The sequence below is a fragment of the Podarcis gaigeae genome, assembly GCF_964106915.1.
Source record: "Podarcis gaigeae genome assembly, chromosome: 7".
NCBI lineage: Eukaryota > Metazoa > Chordata > Lepidosauria > Squamata > Lacertidae > Podarcis > Podarcis gaigeae.
In genome coordinates, this window is record NC_139683.1 from 83,902,791 (window position 1) to 83,925,332 (window position 22,542).

General features: G+C 43.7%; 1 long non-coding RNA gene across 1 annotated transcript in view; it reads left to right on the forward strand.

Moving 5' to 3' along the window:
- Positions 1 to 3,981: 3,981 nt before the first annotated feature.
- Positions 3,982 to 22,542, forward strand: part of LOC310848924 — an 87,767-nt gene continuing 69,206 nt past the window's right edge. The window contains exon 1 of the long non-coding RNA XR_014566696.1: positions 3,982 to 4,009. This is a non-coding gene — a long non-coding RNA (uncharacterized lncRNA). The remainder of the gene's footprint in view (positions 4,010 to 22,542) is intronic.

Consider the following 22,542-nt stretch of genomic DNA (forward strand, 5'->3'; position numbering starts at 1 on the left):
GGTATTGATGTTTGGTGTGATGTTTGGTGTCAAGGCTCTCAACTGTCTATTTTTCTTTGATGGCTCTGATTTAATAATGTTGGGTATATTCTTTTCCATTGCAAAACATGCTTTGGTCAAAGAAACACATTTTGAAGTGGTTCCTTGGCACTCGGTTTTGCTTTGTTTCTGCTTTCATTGTGGAAAGAATGATTATTATGCAATCTCTAAACATCCCCCAACATTGACATTCATTACCTCCTTGAATCAAAACTGGTTTTGGTGCAATATTATACAGAATATGATCAAATAATAGCACAATGGCAAATCTGGGACGAAACAGAACTTGTTTACATATTCCTTGACTAACTTCAGGCCCAATGTGGCAAGCAAGCAACATTACATCATTATATAATTTCAAAACGCAGTAACAGCATGGCTGGCTGATCTTAATACCTGGCTAATGCCTTTGACACTGTAATTCACACTGCCCTATGGACTGCCCTTCTGAAAGTTGGCTGCCCAGATAAATCTGTGAACATCATTCAGCTCTTCCATGATACTATGATGGCAACAATCACAGCTCTCAAAGTGAACCATTCACAGTGGGATCAGCCGTTAAACAGGGATGTGTTATCTTCCCAACTCTATTTCTTACCTTCATCGTCATGATCCTACGCATTGTTGAAGGGAAACTCCCCACCGGGGTAGAAATCATATACTGAACAGATGGAAAGCTCTTTAATCTGAGTAGGCTGAAAGCAAAGAGTAAGGTTACCATAACCTCTGTCATAGAGCTTCAGTATGCTGATGACAACACAGTGTGCACTGTGACCTCCAAACCATCCTAAAATATCTTCACAGAAGCTTAAGGAAAGCTTGGCCTATCGCTCAATATCCAAAAAAAACCAAAGTGCTGCACCAACAAACACAAAAAAACCCTTTGCAGTGCCACAGATCCAACTTAATGGTGTAACGTTGGAAAATGTCGACCACTTTTCCTACCTGGGCAGTTTTCCTACAAGGGCCAACATCAATGCCAAAATCCAGCATCTCCTCAGCTCTGCGAGCACAGCTTTCTCTCGACTGAAGCACAGAGTGTTTGAGGGACATTTACAGGGAAACCAAAATGCTTGTTTACAAAGCTATTATGCTACCAACTTCACTGTACACTTGTGAAACATGAACCACTTATAAATGCCATCTCCAACTCCTCGAAAGATTCCATCAACGGTGTCTCCGAAAAATTGTACACATCACTTGGGAAGACAGGCGAAATAATATCAGTGTACTGAAGAAGCAAAGATCACCAGTGTCAAAGCAATGATTCTTCAACATCAACTTTGTTGGACTGGTCATGTTGTTTGGATGCCTGATTATCGTCTTCCAAAGCAACTACTCTATTCCCAACTTAAGAATGGAAAGTGAAATATAGGTGGACAACACAAGAGGTTTAAAGATGTTCTCAAGGCAAATCTTTTTAAAAATGTAGTATAAGCACTGATAACTGGGGAAAACTGCCCTGCGAGTGCTCCAACTGGAGAACAACCTTTACCAAAGGTGTCGCAGACTTTGAAGAAGCACAAACTCAGGGCAAGGATAAATGAGCTAAGAGGAAGGCACTTTTGGCAAACCCTCACCGTGATCAACTCCCACCCAGAAACCTATGTCCCCACCATGGAAGAATGTGTGGATCCAGAATTGGCCTCCGTAATCACTTACGGACTCACTGTTAAGACCGTTTTTATGGCCCATCTTACTTGGATATGAGTGATATCCAAAGAAGAAGAATGGAGGGGGGGGGAATGCACAGTTAATTTTTGAGTACGTTGAAATGTTACAGAAGTCAGACATGCCAGATAGCAGAAATCAGCAAAATGCTCCTCATTATGATGTGTGTGAGCAAAGGCTAACCTTGTACAGAGGAACCATCTTCTGAAGAAGATTGAGGGGCCCCAACATGACATCCTGTTGTCGTGCATGCAGTGTCACGTGACGTCCTGAGGTCGCTCTGCACCTGGTCCTGCGTTTGGCCTCAACAATGGAGGGGGGTTCAACCCACTTAAAAACAGAAAAAACATTGAGGTGGCCCAAAGTGCCTCAGCCACCAGTAACCGGCACCTATTACCTTGTATAATGCCTCTTGGTTGGAACAAAGTGTTTCATGGAACACTTGTTGATGTGGGCCCGAAAGGAAGGTTTTGCCCTTACCATGTCCCCAAACATAGTGGTTCTCCTGCATGGAAGCCCTACAAGAATATGGATGAAATTACAGGCCACAATCAGGAGGCACCACTGGAGTTAGTGTCATACCTGCTGTGTACAGATCTCATATAAGAGAGGTGAACAAGCAACCTAGAACTCAGCTATACCGCTGCAAACAAAACGTTTTAAGTGTGATTTAAGTGCAATCTACAATGTGACACTAGATGGTGAGTCTTGTGGAAAATTCAATGTATTTTTTAGAACTTTTCTTTTAAAAAAGCATTTTCAAATCAGTTTTTATATGCGTGTAGATTCCACCTTTTGTGACGTCTGTGCTGTCCATGGTCCTGAAACAATGAAGCTGAAATCAAATAATGAATGTGGTGTTTGATAGGTATCAAGAAGAAATTTCTATTAAGTATGAAGGCTGAAACAGAGCAGGAATGTGACTATCATGAACTTTTGATTTGAATGTCCTAATTTACTTTTATACGTGGCTGATATAGAGACCTGCCCAGGCACAATTGTAGAATTCTAGCAAATGGCAGGAAAGGGAAATGTGATAACACAGAGAAGGTCACAAATTATGCAAGTCTGTTGCCTTTTTAAAAGTCCTCATGAAAATCCATCAGCATTTTACTGTGCACCTCTCCAAATATGCATTTTTATGCGATTTCCCCCTAATATATACATTTCTGCAAGCAATTTCCCCATACATATTGCATTTTAATGTTATGTTCAGTATAAGAATTTATACTTACATGCATTTCTTAACACCTTGGTTGGAAAACTACATCACAAAATTTGAAGAAGTATGAATTTCAAAGAACAGCTTCAACTCTGACAAAGATGAAAGAACAGAAAAGAGAAAGGCTTCTTTGTGCTAATGAGGAAATGAGAGTTTGCTCATCTCAAATTAGACCTAATAGATATGAGATTACCCGGCAAAAGCAGGCTCACACCTCTCATTGAGTTCGTATACATACTTACATATGTAATAGTATCGTTTATCATTACATTTTGAGAATGATTTCTGTTCTTATGTGGCTGCATTGTTTTATATCTTCTGGATGCCCCATGATCATATTGTAAAGTAATTGTGTTCTATGTTATAATCAAGCACTGCTAGGAGTTGTTTCTTTGTGTTTGCCAATGTTTTTCTCATCAATAAAAAATTCAGTGTGGCACAATTAATTTTTTTATTCTGAAAGTGTGGCCCAGAGAAAAAGGTTTGAGAACCACTGGTCTAAACAGAAAGTACAAAAATGAAAGCAGGGTTGCATGATGTTATACCACAACTAATTTACGTTGGTGGGGGGAGACTGGGTATGCTGGAACAAGGACAATGGAATGGGTAGAGTTAAAATTTGGATGTAGGAAACATTGCAGCTGATAAAGCTGGGTGATCTGTAGATGATCTGGTACACTTCCACTTCAAAACCACTTCAGTGACATGTTGCTGCTTACTTGCATAGAAAGACGGATCAGGACATCTGATTTCCACAACGAAGGGCGCACAGAACCCTCTTCTGGTCTGCAAATTATTTTCTTACAGCCTCTCCTTAACCATCTTTTCTACTCAGTGGAGCTCTAAAACCAAAACAGTTGCAAGAAAAGCCTGTGGAGAGATCGGCTGCAGGGAGGTTGGCTGTCGGAAAGTGGTAAGATTCAGCACTCCTCCCCCTTTGTACGGTTAAAACCAGAAACATACATGCACATGCACACACACGGTCTCTCTTTATACAGTGGTACCTCGGGTTACATATGCTTCAGGTTACATACACTTTAGGTTACAGACTCCGCTAACCCAGAAATAGTGCTTCAGGTTAAGAACTTTGCTTCAGGATGAGAACAGAAATCGTGCTCCGGCAGTGCGGCAGCAGCGGGAGGCCCCATTAGCTAAAGTGGTGCTTTGGGTTAAGAACAGTTTCAGGTTAAGAACGGACCTCCAGAACGAATTAGGTACTGTCAGGGAACTGCCATCGGAGCCAGAGGGAGAGGGAGGGCACCAGAGGGATTCCGGAGAGGGTCCCAGGAGGGAGAGAGGCAGCCCATCTTCTGGGGAAGGAAATCAGCGTAGCACCAGTGGAGAAGGGGGGCAGATGGGGGAATCGGCGAGGTGGCTCCATGACTCCTCGCCGGAGACCAGCGGGGAGAGCACGGGTCCTCCGCTGCCCACACCCTCCCTGCGCAGAAGGCTTCCGCGCAGGGAGAGTAGGCGGAGACTAGGCGTCAAAGAGCTTCTTTGCTGGAAGAAGTTCAAGAAACGCCCACTGACGGATTCTGCCAGCGATTGAGACAGTCACGGTTGAGTGGCTGTCCGGACAGAAAGGGTTCACCCAGGTAACCCAGCCAAGCGTGGCGCCGATTTACGCACAAGCAACCCCTAGAACCATTACAGGTACTTAACACGAGGTACCACTGTATGTGATTGGGGCAGTTCTGTATTTTAAATGCATGGAAATAGCATAATCATATGCAGTTTCACCCTTGATTATATCAGGGCCTCTGCCCTTTTAAAATCCTGTAAAGTAGAGTGCCTAATTCAGTCCTCTTGAGGGGGGGGGGAATTATAATTGATTGGGAGTGTAGAGGTGAACCTTTCAGCCCCTCTTCGTTCTGGCATTTTCTTTCAATCAAAGCAGAGTCTGACACTTCACACAAATGTCCTTCATGATATGTGATATTACCTTGCTTTGAACTGGGGAAAAAATTCTTTTCCACAAGGAGAGGGCAAAGTATCTGTTTCATGTGGTGTGCAGGTCACTCAATCCTATTAATCTGTTATATATGTAGATCTGGCTCTAACAAAGAGGCATTTAACCATCTTTTGAGGCTCAGCACACTTAAATGATGTGCAAAGCGAGATGTGTTCCTAGCGTAAATCAATACCTTTCTGTCCAAGTCATCAGTGTAGCTGTCCTGATATTTGCTAACAGAGGTTGTCACCAGTTTCAGAATGCATAACCTGAGAGTTAAATCGATTTCTATCTGTATTATGTTACTCCAATATTTGTAAAGCCTCCTTGCCTTTTAAAGCTGACCGTGAATAATTAGTCCCGCTGACAGCACAGTATTTAACATCACAGACTCTTCATCATGAATATTTATTGTCTAAGTCTATCTGCTCCCACTCCTTCTTCTGCAGAATAAAACCCATTGTGTGATACCCCTCTATAGCAGTGGCGTAGCATGGGGGGTGCAGGGGAGGCCGGCCGCACCGGGCACAACATCTGGGGGTTAGGGTTAGGGGGCACAAATCCACGGGTTAGGGGGCGCAAATCCATGGGTTAGGGGGCGCAAATTACTTGCCTTGCCCCGGGTGCTGACAACCCACGCTACGCCACTGCTCTATAGCACAGAGCAGCAAGCAGGGGAAAGGACTGAGAGTTGTGCATACAGAGAGCTGTCAACATTTTCAGGTTAATGAAGAGGCTTTTTTGCTTCAGGGGGAGGCAAATGAGATACATCAGTCAAGAACATATTCACAAACCTCCCCTTCGAGAAGTGAATTCATGCGCCAACACGAGTTTGCATTTGCCCTCCATCTCCCAATCAAGACCACACTGTATTTCACCAGGGCAAGCAAACGCAAGACTTGGGAGGGAAAACCACTTTGCTGGGTCACATTAATGAATAGATGGCATCTGGGTTGTTGTTCCTTTCGCTTTTTATCTGCAGGCAATGCAAAGTTTCCCCCTGGAGGTATTGGGTGATTTATAACAGCAGACTTCTCTGGATCATGCTTGGCTCAAAATGAGTTTAAGTGGCTTCTCAAGAAAACCAGAAGAAAGGAGAGAGGGAATATCAGGTCAAGGCTGGTTTCAAAACTCTTGTGCAGTAAGGAATTGGCAGGGAAACTTCCTTTGCCTGTTCAAGCCTGTGTTGTTTTCAAGTCATGCATCACACAGAAAGGTTTGTTTAATCTGATTACACATGTGAGTAAGAAAGAAGTCAAGAGAAATGAAGAGGAAACACCTGACAGTGCTTCTGTCAACTTTGCAGGTTTCACTTTATACATCTTAAAACAGGCCATGAAGACAAATTAATCAGTGGCGTAGCGTGGGTTGCCAGCACCCGGGGCAAGGCAAGTAATTTGCGCCCCCTAACCCATGGATTTGCGCCCCCTAACCCTAACCCCCTAACCCTAACCCCTTGCACCCCCCACGCTACGCCACTGAAATTAATATTCACATTACGTTTGGGAGGGGTGTTAAGCAGATGTATAAATGAGATGAACAGCTATGAGCCAGGGGTCAGAGGTCAAGGGCAGAGCATGGGTCCAAAGGAAAGCAGAGCAATACATTTGGCACCAGCTTGGCTGCAGGAGTTGCAGAAAGAGAAATAAATTGTTAATGCACTTTTTAAATGATGGTGTTGTATGGGGCATTTTGCACATGCTCAGAGAGACACTTTTTCTTAACTTTGACGATTTTTAAAGGTTTTTCTCATCAGAGGGAAACGACATTCAATGTATTTCCAGGAGCACTGTGTAGTTTGGACCCTTTTTGTAAAAAAAAAACCCACCCAAAAACCACATGATCTGTCTTCTTTCATAAAGACTTGGCTGTCAACCTAGGTAAAGGGACCATTGACCATTAGGTCCAGTCATGGCCGACTGGGGTTGCAGCGCTCATCTTGCTTTACTGGCCGAGGGAGCCAGCGTACAGCTTCCAGGTCATGTGGCCAGCATGACTAAGCCACTTCTGGAGAACCAGAGCAGCACACGGAAATGCCATTTACCTTCCCACCAGAGCAGTACCTATTTATCCACTTGCACTTTGACGTGCTTTCAAACTGCTAGGTTGGCCGGAGCAGGGACCGAGCAACGGGAGCTCACCCCGTCACAGAGCTTCGAACCACCGATCTTCTGATCGTCAAGTCCTAGCCTGTGGTTCAACCCACAGCGCCACCCGTGTCCCGGCTGTCAACCTAGTTAGCTTTAAAAGACAAATTGTTAGACAAGCCCATGCAGAATGAGGCTATCAGTGGCTACTAGTCCTTTGAGTGAAGGATCAAGTCTATGTGGAAACATTGAAGGACTTAGATATGTTACAAGGAGGGACAACAGTAGAACAGTTCATCTTGAGAGGTGATGGTCTCTCCTTCATTAGAGGTTTTCAAGCAGAGGCTGGATTGTCACCTATCAAGGATGTGCATGACTGCTGTGGTACTGGGTTTCCTTCACATAGCTGTCAACTTTTCCCTTTTCTCGCGAGGAATCCTATTCGGAATAAAGGAATTTCCCTTAAAAAAAGGAAAACATGATATAGAATGAGTTAAAGAAAATGCTAAAATATAGCTTTGTAAAGAAACCAGAAACCTTCCTACTGGGAATAACTAGAAAGGAAATAAATAAGAGGGACTGTAAACTCTTTCAGTATGCAATAACAGCAGCGAGGATATTGATGGCTCAGAAATGGAAACAAGAAGAAGTACCGACTTTGGAAGAATGGAGAACAAAACTAACAGACTGCAGAACTGGACAAATTAACTGGGAAAATTAGATTCCAAAGAGATCATAAGTTTTTAGAGGACTGGGGAAAATTTAGAGAATATTTGAAAACTGTATGTGAGGAATACACAACGCTAGTGTGTTTTAAAGAAGCTTTGTGGAAAAAATAAGGAATATTGCAAGAATGTAAATGAGGATTTAAAAATTGTATTTAAAGGCGATACTAAAATTAAGGAATGTGAAGATAGAAATTTAACTTCGGATGATTGTCAGAGAAGTTGAGGGAGGTCTAATAAGTTAAAATATGTGATGTGAAAATTTGTATGATTGGAGATCTTATGGAAAAATTTAATAAAAAATAAATAAAAATAAAAATAAAAAAGGAAAACATTGACAGCTATGTTCCTTCATCACTTATGGGTTAGACAAGGTGACATTTCCAGTTCTATGATCCTGTGATAGTTGAAGTGGCTGTCATGATCACTCAGTATGTCTCTAAATGCCTGCTGCTCTTGTGCATTGCTTGCCGGAAACAGGATGCTGAGATGATAATAATAATAATTTTATTTATACCCCACCCTCCCCAGCCAAGACCGGGCTCAGGGCAGCTGACACAGGTATAAAAACAATTGATTGAAATACAACTTAAAAACAAGATTAAAATGCAACATTAAAACATCAAAATGCAGCCTCATTTCAGTAGGAACTCAAATCAAAAACTTTTTTGGGGGATGAAAATGTCAAGTCTTCACCAAGGCCAACTATCCAGACTGGTCCTACATGGGCCAGAAAAAAGCCAGGGAAGTCCCCAAATAGGAGTTCCATCACAGAAAGAGAAAGGAAAAAGGAAAGAGGGGGAAGAGATCAAGTTGATTCCAAGCCAAAGGCCAGGCGGAACAACTCTGTCTTACAGGCCCTGCGGAAAGAAATCAGATCCTTCAGGGCCCTGGTCTCATGAGGCAGAGAATTCCACCAGACCGGGGCTATGTTGAAAAGGCCCTGGCTCTGGCTGAGGCTAATCTAACTTCCTTAGGGCCCAGGACCTCCAGGGTGTTGCTATTTATGGACCTTGAGGTCCTCTGTGGAGCATACCGGGAGAGACGGTCCTGTAGGTACGAGGGTCCTAGGCTTTTAGGCTGATCCAGCCCGACTCTTCTTGGCTTATTACAATAAAAGTAGTCCTGAAAATTAAATAGTTTTGACAATTAAACACTGAAGTGACATTTTCCCCCAACTCCACCCCCCCCCCCCCAAAACACTACTTGATACCTCTGCGGACTTCCAAAAGCCAGCAAAATTGTTTAAGCTACAAAAATAACACTTCTAGCAAGCTGCCCAATACACTAATGCTCCAGTTCACAGGAAACCCCGGTTACCTTAGTGGTACAGACGCCAGCAAGTAAATCGGCCTCTGGTGTGCTCATGTATGTGTATTTTGAGGTCTCCTGTACACAGATCAGAGGCAACCAACCCTGCTTTGTTTCTGAGTTCTGATGAAATCGCACCTTCCAGCTATCATACCCCTGACATTAACAGAAAGCTTAGTTTTACGTAGTTTTACTCTCGTTCTATTTTCAAAACGTGTAAGCTGTAGGTGCAACTGTTAGTAAGGTCAATAAAGTGTGTTATTTTATCTGCAAATTGATAGTGGGGAATGGAATCCTGTAATGAAAATAAGTGCAATCCATGCAGGAGTTTGATATTAGAAAAATGTCTGAGTGCGGTCTGTAACAAAACTTTGACATAGGTGCTCTTAGGGTTTCTGCCAGACAACCATGCCCTCCTACAGAAAACTTTAAACAGGAAGGAGCTCAAGTTCACCTCCATTGTTCTGCCCGGACACTGAGGTCCAGCACCGAGGGCCTTCTGGCGGTTCCCTCGCTGCAAGAAGCCAAGTTGCAGGAAACCAGGCAGGGGGCCTTCTTGGCAGTGGCGCCCGCCCTGTGGAACGCCCTCCCACCAGATGTCAAAGAGAAAAATAACTACTGAACTTTTAGAAGACATCTGAAGGCAGCCCTGTTTAGGGAAGCTTTTAATGTTTAATAGGTTATTGTATTTTAGTGTTTTGTTGGAAGCCGCCCAGAGTGGCTGAGGGGACCCAGCCAGATGGGCAGGGTATAAATAATAAATTATTATTATTATTATTATTATTATTATTATTATTATTCAAGCATTTCACCCTTACTCCAAACTTATATTCTCCTACAACCAATGCTCAACATTCAAATGTTACTGTGCATAGACTCTTCTCATTGTGCTGTACAGTGGTACCTCAGGTTAAGAACTTAATCCGTTCTGGAGGTCCATTCTTAACCTGAAACTGTTCTTAATGTGAGGTATCACTTTAGCTAATGGGGCCTCCCGCTGCCGAGGCGCAATTTCTGTTCTCACCCTGAAGCAAAGTTCTTAACCCGAGGTACTATTTCTGGGTTAGCGGAGTCTGTAACCTGAAGCGTCTGTAACCTGAGGTACAACTGTACTGGGGTATGGTTGTGATTGTTTTGCCCTCAGAGTTCCCCCCACCCTGCAAGATTCTTTAGCGCTGTTGCAAACCTCAGGGTTTCCTCCATGCATGCTGCTATGCATTCAGTGGTCTGTGTTTGCCTGAGCTCCTGTGTGCTGATTCGATACATGATGTCCAATCACAGAACATTTCAGGATTTGGGCCTCTGCCATTGGCCCTTGAACTCTGAGTCGTGATTGGCAGCTTGGAAGTTTAGACAGCCAATGAGGTTGAGAGTGGGAGTGGCCCAGGCTTTCAGAAATGTATATAAGCAGTTGCTTTGCCCTTGTTACCCAGCTATGTAGTTCAATAAGGGTTCTTGCTGTTATCACTGTGTCTTGCCTTGTGGGAACCCACCTACACTCCACATGCTGAGTTTGGGCACCAATCCTCTTGGCACTCATCACTTGAGGGAATGACATTTGAAGAAAAGGTGTCATGCAGAACAGTGGGTGCTTGAAGGTCAACCTGCCACTATCAATCTCTCCAGATGCATTTGGGTTTGTTTTTTTAAGAGATGGCCAATATCCAAGAGGACATCTGTAATGCAATCATCAATGTCCCCTGCACTGCTGGAAAGAGAAACAGAATAACAAACTCTCATCCAATAAGCCATTTGTCGCATGGGGCTAATGGCCAATTAAAGTCAAAGGCCATATTCTTAGCATTTTGTTTTATAATACATGGGGCTGTGACCTGCCTCACTCTGCTTCCCAACCCACCTGCCAGTCTCCCCATAACAACCCCCTAAAGCATTCCTTTCCCACCCCATGCGACTACTAAGCTAGTTCTTCACCTTTCTGATGCACAGCATGACGTTAGGAAGCTTATCATTTAAGGAATTTTGCAGGAAGAGGATACGCTTGGAAACATCAACCAATTTTATAGATGGGGAAAACTGAAGTTGAATGTGCTAAGTTGGCTCACTGATTGTCCTCCTGGGGAGAAACATTCAAATTAATGCAGAGCACATCAAGAAAGGGAGCCAACTTAGCTCAGATTGCAAGTAAAATCACATTATGCATTTTGTAGTGAAGACTATAATGAAATACAGTCCTTTGCCAGTTCATCTTTCTCCACCACAAGTCTTAGGGCACTATCGCCACCCATTTGCATCTGGAAGAAATGATCATTGGACTACCAGGCTTCCTCAGCTGCGATGGGACCTGTTAAGTTGTGGGTGAACATATCAGACGACACAGCGATTCTTCAAACAGCTCTTGTTTATTCACAGGCCAGAACAGAACTGAACTGACGGGTTCAGCCAGCCAGCCTGCTTATATAGAGCTCCACTAGAATGCAACAGTAACCATTTTCTGTAACTATCCAATCACTGGACGTCACTTTCGATCCTTTATTTGCATATGTGGACCTGAACTATCTACAGTATCCCCCCGTTGGCCCAGGGTGAGAACTTCAGTACATAACAGAACCAGTGCTTGCTATCATGCCCATAGCTCGAGGAGAGGCTGGGGCCTGTGCAGCCACCATTTTCAATTGCAGTTGGGTTGGGTTGGTGCCATGCACACAACTTTTCAGCCCACCCACCCCATCTCCATGCTCAGAATTTGTGTATGCATGAAAGTCCAAAAGCAATACATTTTTTAAAAAATGTCCACAGGCAGACCAGCTAAACCAGCTTTTCCGTCTCCATTCCAGGAGTCAGATGCACCCAAACAACCCAACAGAGTGGTGTTTTTTCCCCCCAGTTAACATAATAAAGAGTGTAAAAGGGCAAATCCTGTGAAAGAGGCTGAAGGAAGTGTGTCTGTGATTAGCTTAGATAAGAGAAGATTAAAGCAGGTGGGGGCATACTGACAGATAGCTGAAGGACGAGAAATTGTTCATTTGTTGGTCTTCAAGACCTTGCTCCTGTGCAATAATGGCAGTCTACAGACAACAGGAACAGCTCTACTTTGTGCACAGACAAACAAAGAAGACTGATCTGAAAACTTTGTTTTTTTAAAAAAAATATATTAAAATTTCAATAAGAGAAAGGTTACAAAAATGATAAAAACAAAAAACAAAAAATACAAATTCCAGAAAAAATAAAAACAGTTAAAAATAAATCCCTCTTTCTATATCTTACAATTCATTTACTTATTTTCATGACTTCCTCACATCTCCCTTTTTTGTATTCCAGTTCAGATAGTTAATTCAGCAAATCCTTACCCTCTTTGTTTTATCTTAGTTCTTTATCTTCACATATTATAACTTTATATTTTCATCTAATATCAATCCATTTTTACATATTCCTATTTAACCTTATTACTAAAACTGCTTCGTTTCATTCCAACATCATTTTAACATTCAATAATTTTACAGTGTTTCTGTAAATAATCTTTAAATTTCTTCCAATCTTCTTCCACCAACTCTTCTCCCTGGTCTCGGATTCTGCCAGTCATTTCCACCAATTCCATATAGTCCATTACTTTCATCTGCCATTCTTCCAGGGTGGGTACTGATCTGAAAACTTTGGCAAAGGCCAGGGAATATCACCAGACCTGCTATCCTGACTGATCTCACTGCCGTTCCCTCATTCCAGCTGAATCCTTGCCTGACATCCCAAGGCATATGTTCAAGATATGTTGTAGGCATAAGTCCTGGGAATAGGATGGGAAGAAGGGACTACAAGGAGATAAATTTTGGCTGAACAAAATAGACCTTCCAGAAATGGAAAGCGGCATCTATTTCCATTCTCACCCATGTTCGTTGTCACATGCAGAGCTTTTCTGTTCTGCTGCAGCTCAGCTTCAGACAAAAACTACATTATTCAGCTCGCTGTCCGCTGTGGTGGAATTTTACTATCATTACAACATTCCACACCAGGGGTGGGCAAGCTAAGGCTCATGGGCCACAAGCAGCCCACGGGGGTCGTTTAACCATCCCACGAGCTGGCCCCAAACTGAGCTGCTTGCTCGGCAAGTCCCCGCGTGCTGTGCTAAACCAGTGCAGTGCGGTATAGGGACTCGCTTCTGCGGCGCCGGAAATTGCATCTGCGCATGCAGAGACGTCGAAAATCACAGGCGCATGCGCTTATGCGTGCGCGTCATCTAGCCCACAGAGGGATCTCTGCTGGAGTGAAACAGCCCAGGTGTGGTAAACCTTGCCGACCCTTGTTCCACACCATTCATTTCAATTTCAAAGGAAACGCAATGCAAATGGAGCGAGGGAGTCATCAGTTATGTGTAGCTTGTGGACTGAAAACAACAACAGCAATTGCCAATTATATTTGCTAGATTGATTTCCATTCCAGATATAGGGCAAATAAGCAGACATCAGCATTTTCTGCTCCTGCTTCTGTTTCATCAGAATTCTCAAACATGTGGAATTCTTTGTTAGCTTATGACTCCAAAGAGACGGTGCTGGATTTCTATTATTTACAAAGGTCCTGGGGTATGGTGGGAAGGCATATTAGGCCACCGCCTTGCTGAAGCTAAGCAGGCCTGGATCTTGTCAATGCCTGGATAATGACAATTTGGGAAACCAAATTTAGGCATTTATAACCCACCATCCCTGAGTGCGTTACCGTATTTTTCACCCTATAGGACGCACTTTTGCCCCTCCAAAAATGAAGGGGAAATGTGTGCGCATCCTATGGGGCGAATGCAGGCTTTCGCTGAAGCCTGGAGAGCGAGAAGGGTCGGTGCGCACCGACCCCTCTCGCTCTCCAGGCTTCAGGAAGCTCTGCGCAACCCTTGGGAGACCGGCGCCAAGTCGCGCTGGGCTCCTGAGAGCTGCGCAGAGCTGTCTGCAGTCCCGGGCTGCACGCGGCATTGCGCAGCCCTAGGGAGCCCGGCGCCAAGTTGCGCCGGGCTCCCGAGGGCTGTGCAGAGCTGCCTGCAGTCCCAGGCTTCACGCAGCTCTGCACAACGCTAGGGAGCCCGGGACAAAGTTGCGCCGGTCTCCCCAGGCTTGCGGAGAGCTGCGTGAAGCCCGGGCGCGCTGTTCAGCGCGCTCCAGGCTTCAGAATGCAGGCAGCTCTGCACCCGACCTCCCGCCGGGCTCCCTAGGCTTGCGGATAGCTGGCTGTTCTCGGGGCTGGGGTCGGGGAAGCCCGGGCTTCCCCCGCGCCAGCCCCGTACCTGGGGGGAAATAATTTTTTTCCTTTATTTCCCCCCCCCAAAAAAAAAAACCTAGGTGTGCCCTATGGGGCGGTGCGTGCTATGGGGCGAAAAATACGGTAAATGCAGCTCAGTGCGATTGAAACGAATAACATCTTCAAAAAAGTTGTGTCTTGAAAGGCTAAACAGTGATAAAGAGGAAAGTATCTCTCCAAGGTATTCTGCAGGGATGGGCCATTTTCCAGGAGCGAGTCATGGGAGGTAGAGTGGGGGGTAGTCAGTATGCTACAAAAAGACAGTGGAGCACTAGCAAAGGGGTTGTGTATTTTTACTGCATTAATGAACTGTCTCCAGGACATTGCATCTCCCTGACCAGACACAGTATGTGTCATCTTTCAGAAGAGGGCTGTCAACCATGTGACATGGAAGAATCAGATATTTTTTATAGGAAACCTTTTGTGGGAATAAAAGAAGTAGAGCAAGGCTGAGCCCTCCTAGGGCTGGTGGACCACTGCAGGTGTAAGGTAAAGGGACCCCTGACCATTAGGTCTAGTCGTGGCCGACTCTGGGGTTGCGGCGCTCATCTCGCTTTATTGGCCGAGGGAGCTGGTGTACAGCTTCTGGGTCATGTGGCCAGCATGATTAAGCTGCTTCTAGTGAACCAGAGCAGTGCACGGAAATGCCGTTTACCTTCCTGCCAGAGCGGTACCTACTTATCTACTTGCACTTTGATGTGCTTTCGAACTGCTAGGTTGGCAGGAGCAGGGACCAAGCAACGGGAGCTCACCCCGTTGCGAAGATTCGAACCGCCAACCTTCTGAACGGTGTAGCAAAGGCCTTTTAGGTATCAGCATGGGATGAGAGTTGTCAGAAGACCTATTGTGGGCTACTGCTAAAATTAGAGGAACAGAGTTGGTTTATTTATCTTTATGCCCTTAAAGGGCAATGGAGGGGAAATCTGGTTTTCAGGTAACCTGGTCCAGAGTTGTTTTTATATATAAGTAATAATAGGACTATTGTTAGGGGGGCAGAACCAACGTGATTGGTCAGTTAGTTAAGTACTTCTATTGTTAAGTATTTCTATTGTTTTACTTGATTGATGGGGCAGCTGCCCACCCCCACCCCACCCCTTGGCTATGCCCATGACCTGAGCTGCTGAATTCTGAATGAGGAAATGTGTGCATCTCACAACACAGAACCCATAGAGACACATCCTCTTCCCACCATGGGTTTCGTGAAAGAGGCAAGCCATTCCACGGACATGCATTCTGTCAATATTAGAACAACAAATTGTGTGCCGGGGCTCCCTTCTGTCATTCTTTTACAAAGAGGCAGTGCGGGTGAGCAGATTTTAATCAGAGAACGGAAGGTGGGTTTGCAATACGACTGATATCTTTTAATGATTCTGGTCGTGACAGCTGGCATTTCACTGTCAAGGTTATGAGAGTTTTCCCATTTATCTTATGATTGGCTTCCTGTGGCATTTCATCAGCCTCCTCGGTTTGTTATGACTCACAAAAATCTACCAAGTAAATCCAAACAGTAATTTAAAACGTTGAAGTTGATTATGGATTGACACAGAAAACCATTTATTACACCAACAAGCTTGAAAGCAAGCAGGTGAGGGTGCGTAAGCTTTCTCAAATAACTAAAATAAGTTTCCCTTCACATTTCATCGTGGAGAAAATCATTTTTTAATTTTTTTAAAAAAAATGCAAAAAGGAATAGCCTGCAGAGCAATTTCCACAACTTGAATGTTTGATTACACATAGTGTCACAATCAGGGCGCTTTTTGATATAATGCTAATTCCCTCTAACAGCAAGCTCAGATGGCTGAGTGCCTACCATTTGCAAGCAGGGTGACCATTGCCATCTGTCAATACTTCAAACAGACAACCATCCTCTGTAAAGTAGGACCTGTAGCCACCCCAACTGAAAGTGATAATGGAGCCATCCCTCCTCAAAAAAGCACCGGTAGAATAAAAACAATAAAAACATTTCCCTTGTATATACTTCTATTACAAATATTAGGCTGCAGCAGCATGGGACATGGTAGAAGAGCCCAGTGCAGTCCATAGTATAATTGGAACAGTATGGAAGAATGCAATTTCGTAATTAAAACATGATTATGATTCATGAGACTATATGAATGGGATGTGATTGTGGGGTGTGTGGAGAAAGGGGTTGTGTTGCAAGTCTGCCCTAGTTTTCCAAAAGTGGTGCTTAAACACTGACAGTAGGCGAGGTAAGATACTCAAGAGCAGGCTTGGGAAACTCGGCCCTCCAGATGTTTTGAGACTACAATTCCCATCATCCCTGACCACTGGTCCTGTTAGCTAGGGATGATGGGAGTTGTAGTCACTAAACATCTGGAGGGCCGAATTTGCCTATGCCTGCTCAAGAGTAACGTACCTCATTGTTCGGAGACGAAACTTCCAGGTTAAAACTGAACACCAAATATAGGAACTCCTGCCTTTGCTGCTAGCTTTTAATGGAGGAGAGGGAGAGAGGGAGACAGAGAGAGAGACTGTTGCCCAGTCGCGGACAGGCTAGATTTTTGGATTTCTATGGGCCATTCTCAGGCCCCCGAGGAGAAGACAAAAGTGGTTGAAAGGAATCAGGTGTCAGGTCGACTGTATGTGTCTATGAGACCCAGAGTATTAGATTTTGGGGTGGGGACAAAGGGAGGGAGAAAGAGAACTCACCTGCCTAAGTCCCCTACATTATCCTGCAGGTGGGACTTAGGGTTGAGGGGATGAATGCTATGAGATTAACAGACAAAATAAATGGAAACTCCCTTCTCTGTCTTTCAGATCCAGGAAAATTTCCCACGTTTTGGAAAATGTACAAACATACAGTCTCGTGCACCTTTGCTCGGGGATTCTAAGAAAGGGAAAATCACAGTTTTTTAAAAATCACTGGTTAAAATCAGTGCCATATTGAAACGTTCAGTCGGCCATATTGATTCAAAATGGCATCCAATTGAATCCAAACAGATGAAAACCTATTCCTTGATCTCAGGAACCATCGTGCAAAATTTGGTTACAATATTGTAAGAAGTGCCCAAATGCAAAGCAGACAGGCAAATAACTTTCCAAAAATACAGTAGGAAAGGATCAGAAGCCTTCAAAAGAAGGGAAATCAAGGGAAGTCTGTGGAGTAGAGGGACAAGGAAAAGGTGTCCCTTACCCTCTCCTGAATTTATTCTTGCCATGAGATGCCTCCTCTTCCAGGCTGGCTAGAACCCTGAACAGAAATGAACGTATTGGAGACTGGAAATACACGTCGGTGTTGGGTTGCCAGCCCAAATTGTGCTCCTTGTTCAATGTAAGCATTCATGAAGGAAATGGCAATCCTGTCCCTCTTTATTCAAAACGACTTTCCATGCCTTTTTCACTGGGAAGGTAAATACCTGAGTCCCTCAATTACAATATCTCTCACTGCAAGAATGGATTGATATTAGACGAAAATTTGAAGCTATAAAATGTGAGGAAAAATAATTAAGGATAAATTAAGAGGGTATGAATTTGCTGAACCAATTTTTAAATGGAATACAAAAAAGGGAGGTGTGAGGAAGTCAGGAAAATAAGTTAATGAATGGTGAGAAATCAAAAAGAGGGACTTTTTATTTATTTATTTTTATTTCTTTATGTTAAATTTAAATTTTTGTATTTGTGTGTTTTTGTACTTCTCTTGTGATTTTTGTTTATTGTTTATTGTCTTGCAACTTTCTTTTTGTTAAAAATTTAATAAAATATCATTAAAAAAAATACAATATCTCTCAGTAGCTTATCAAGTGCATTGTCAACACATTTAGTACAAGTACAAAAGTGTGTGCCAAGTCATAGCCTTGGCAGCTCTTTGTATTAAGAGGAAGGGAAGGAACAAGGCAATGACATTTTCCTGAAGTGGCCACTTCAGCAACTGAAGAGACTGTCCCAAACCTATGGACAGCTTGAGCGCAAACCAGCAGAACCGAAGGAAGCCCGTCCCATTCCACCACCTGAGGCGCTCTCTGGCTTGGTCATGTACACAGAATGGAAGATGACAGAATCCCCAAGGACGAGCTCTATGGGGAAGCTGGCTTCTGGCAGCAGACCTGTTGACAGACCAACTTTGCATTACAAAGTGTCTGCAAACATGGCAACATTAACCCTGCCGTATAGGAATCCCTCGCAGATAATCACAGTGCCTGCAGACAGAAAACTCAGGTTGCGTACCCACAGAGTGACCAGAGAAGGAATAGCTGGGAGGAGCACAGAGAGAAGAAACGCCATGGTGCATCTGCAGCAGCACAACTGGACACCTTCATCTGCCCCAGCTGCAACAAAATATGTCTCTCCCATATTGGTCTCTACAGCCACAGCAAGCACTGTAACTTTCCAACGGTTTGACTTTACCTTTACACTCTTCCATGTCTCCCAAGACCGACAGATGTCAGCAACAACAATGAACGACTGCCAGTGGATATAGGGACCATGCAGATGTCAAAACAGGTGTCAACACAAAACCAATGTCTATTCAATACAAAACACATTTGAAGGTACCCAGGGCAGTGAGGTCCTCAAACCATTGCAAAATAAACAATGGGCAGTTATCCTTAAGTGTAGGTATCTTAGCAACCATAATGGCTTGCAAAATCCACTTTCATTGTCTAGCCACTGATCTGTATACTTCAGGAATATAGTTTAAAATAACACAAATATATGTTACTAACAATTTTAGACTCAAAGGACTGATAAGTCCATATCGTGCCTCAAAAGGCATTCTCAACATTACACCTCCAACATCTTCCTATAGAAACATTGTGGAGTCCAATATACTGAAATGTTATTTTTTTGCTGAATCAATCTCAGTTTCAAGTCTAAGGTGCCCCAAGGTGCATAATTCTTTTGTAATTAATTAAATTATGGCATTGTGATTATGTTAGTCCACGGTGCAAAATAAATGCCATGCAAATGGAGGAGACATCACCAATTGCGTATCGTTTGTGCGCCAAAAGCAGCAGCAGGAGCAAACACCAACCGTATTTGCTGGGTTGATTTCTGGACATGGAACAAATAGAAGAAGAAGAAGAAGAAGAAGAAGAAGAAGAAGAAGAAGAAGAAGAAGAAGAAGAGGAGGAGGAGGAGGAGGAGGAGGAGGAGTTTGGATTTGATATCCTGCTTTATCACTACCCGAAGGAGTCTCAAAGCAGCTAACATTCTCCTTTCCCTTCCTCCCCCACAACAAACACTCTGTGAGGTGAGTGGGGCTGAGAGACTTCACAGAAGTGAAGGTCACCCAGCAGCTGCATGTGGAGGAGCAGGGACACAAACCCGGTTCACCAGATTACGAGTCCACCGCTCTTAACCACTACACCACACTAGCTCTCAGCAAACACAGGCGGTTCTACTCCTCTTTCTGTCTGAATTTTCTGGCATCCCTGTTTCAATCATGTGGCCTTCCTGTTACCTATTAGTGGGGGGAACATTAATAACTCTCTGCAGCCCCAGTTATTCAGGAGGCATGAGTGGAGGAAAGCTCTGATGGGACCAATAGTCATCACACCAAGACAAAAACTGGATAGGCCAGATGAGAAAGAATGCGCTTGCACCATGCCACTAATTATGCAGTTAAAATTTATCCTAGAGCAGAAGCTGGCATGGTCACTATCTGGGACTGCTCAGTCATATACTATCCAGGAGAGAGTTAACATTTGAGATCTAAAAATATAGAATTGTCGTTCAGAACAACTGACTCACTCCATGCAGGACTCTGAGCAAGCAGGACTCTGAGCAATACGGCAATCAGATAATTTTCTTCTTCTTTTTGAATCAACAGTACTGCATTAACTAAATAAATATAGTATCTCATTTCAGGATATGCTTTGTGAGTAATTGAAGGTATCTGCCTTACAAAAGCTACTGCCAAATCGTCTCTGACACGTTCGGTGAAATAGAAGTGCACACAAATAATTTAGAATATTATGATTGGCACAGAAACACCCTCTTCGAAGGGACAGCACTGATTAAAAATCCCATTTTAAATCCATGATTTATTCATTAATCAGCCTATCAATTATGCTAATTAAGGCTGCCAGTTTGAATGAATCACAAAACAGCTAATTATATTTGGTTCCCTAAAACAGTAGCATACCTTTTAAAAAAATACACCCTCTGCTGCAGTGATTAATGAAGTTTTTGTGAGCGGGTGCAAACCGCAAGTGATTTTTAAAATAGCTAATCTGGGGGAAGAACAAAGGAATTGGTGAACCGTGTAAATCACACGAAGTGCATTTTCTTCCAGCTTGCCAAGGTCATGATGCAAGACAGTATTTGGCAGAGAGGTTATATTGCTTTGCTGGAAAAGGGGCTTTTCTGGTCTCTTTTGCATTGACTTTATTATGATAGATGACCGTAGGATCCATCATAGAATGTGCTGGTTCAGGGCATCACCTAATTCAACAGCCTATTTTAGATGTTCCTGTTTTAGATGTCACTGTTGCTGGATGATAGATTGGGGGGGGGGGTGAAGAGACGGGGAAGTAGGAATGCCCAGCCTCTTCCATTCATTGTCACACACAGCCGCTGCACCCTGCTGTCCTCAGGAAGAAAGCAGGATTGTACCCGCCCAGTCCCCACCTTGGGATGCTGCACGCTTCAGTCAGGCACAGCTGGAACATCTGCTCAGTGACCTCCACACAGGGAATGAAGCATTGTCCCTGATAAGCCTTTTCAAAGGCTTGAAGGTGGCACTGCGGAGCTGTCATTTGCAACAGAACATGCTCATTCGTCCGGCCTCTGGTTATATTAGTTTTGTGCAACACTTCAAGCAGTGCTTGCAGAGAGCAGAAACAAGAATCGTAGAACTGGAAGGGATCCTGAGGGTCATCTAGACCGACCCCCTGAAATGCAGGAATCTCAACTAAAGCATCCATGACAGGTGGCCATCCAACCTCTGCTTAAAAACCTCCTGCCATTTCATTTTTAAAAACATTCCAAATCATATGAAATAAACTAGCATTTCGTATTTCCTGTCAATTACTTCCACACATGGCTTGTTGAGGAATATATTATTTAAAGAAGCCATGGAATGGTTTCTGGGGGTGGGTGGGTGGGTGTTTTTTAATCAGCGGAGAGAGGGAGAGAGAAAAAGAAATCAATGGATCAACTTTAAAATAATAAAAATATCCCTTCCTCCTAAGTCTGATGAGTACTAATGCAATCTGGGCTCCTGGGAGAAATTAGACCTGACAAAACAGAATGAAAAATAGGTTTGTGTTGCCCGAGTAATAGACAGCTCAGCAGTTTGTTTTATGGTACATAGAGGCATAGATCTTGTCAAACTACGTTCCTTCGTTATTAAACACAGGGAATGGCAACTTTCCAGATATGCCAAAGTGAAGTAATTGCTTTAATTACATGAGAGTCTCTGCTATATTCTTTGAGAGCTCCACTGCCCACTACTACTGCAGCTTTAATGAGAAGATGAATATTAAGCTTGGATGTTTTGAAAACATTCTGTTAATTCTGCCTCTAACAGTCACATTCAAGTTAAACCCGACGTCGTTAAGGGTTGCATCCAACATGGAGATTCCTCTAAATAGGATTGTTGTTATTTCTGCATCTTGCTGTAAGTCCTAACATGAATCATTAAAGCACGCTCAGTCTAGGCCAGATAGTGTCACTGGACTACATCTCCCAGGCTGGCTAGGGCTGATGAGAGTTGTAGTCCAACTGGAGGGCACCACATTGCCTATCCCTGATCAAGGGACTGGGGAGCGTCGCTTCTTTCCAGCAGGTACAGATTTGCCTTGTCTGGCCATGCTGACATTTAGCTATGGGCGCAGCCAGCTTGCTAGACATGTTGAAAGCTTGCACAGTAGGTCAAAAGTATTAGCTGCAGACCATGAAACCCGTAGTTCAAATGTCAGCTGATCTGCAAACTCTCTGAGTGGCGCTAGGGGAAATCATTGTCTCCCGGCTTTCTGCCAGCCAGTGTCTCCCATTTGCAACATAATACTGGCCAGGCTTTCGGAGTTGTAAGTTTTGAACTGGGCTAAAGATGGTATTTGGCACAATTCAAAGGTTCAAAGCATTTCTCATACATTGTGGCAGGATTAATGTTGCATGCAGATAATAGAAATTACAGAAAAACGCATGCAACAAAGAATACACACGCATGCAGATGGTGGCTATGGAGTGCTTTGACCACAAAATAAATAAAATGGGCAACATCCATCCATTCCTGCAGATTGAAGTATGCAGGGGGTGATCCCCATAAAACTGCTAGCTAAGGAGGGCCTGGTATGGTTTCACATTGGATGGGAAACGACATGCTGAGATTCCAGGAGG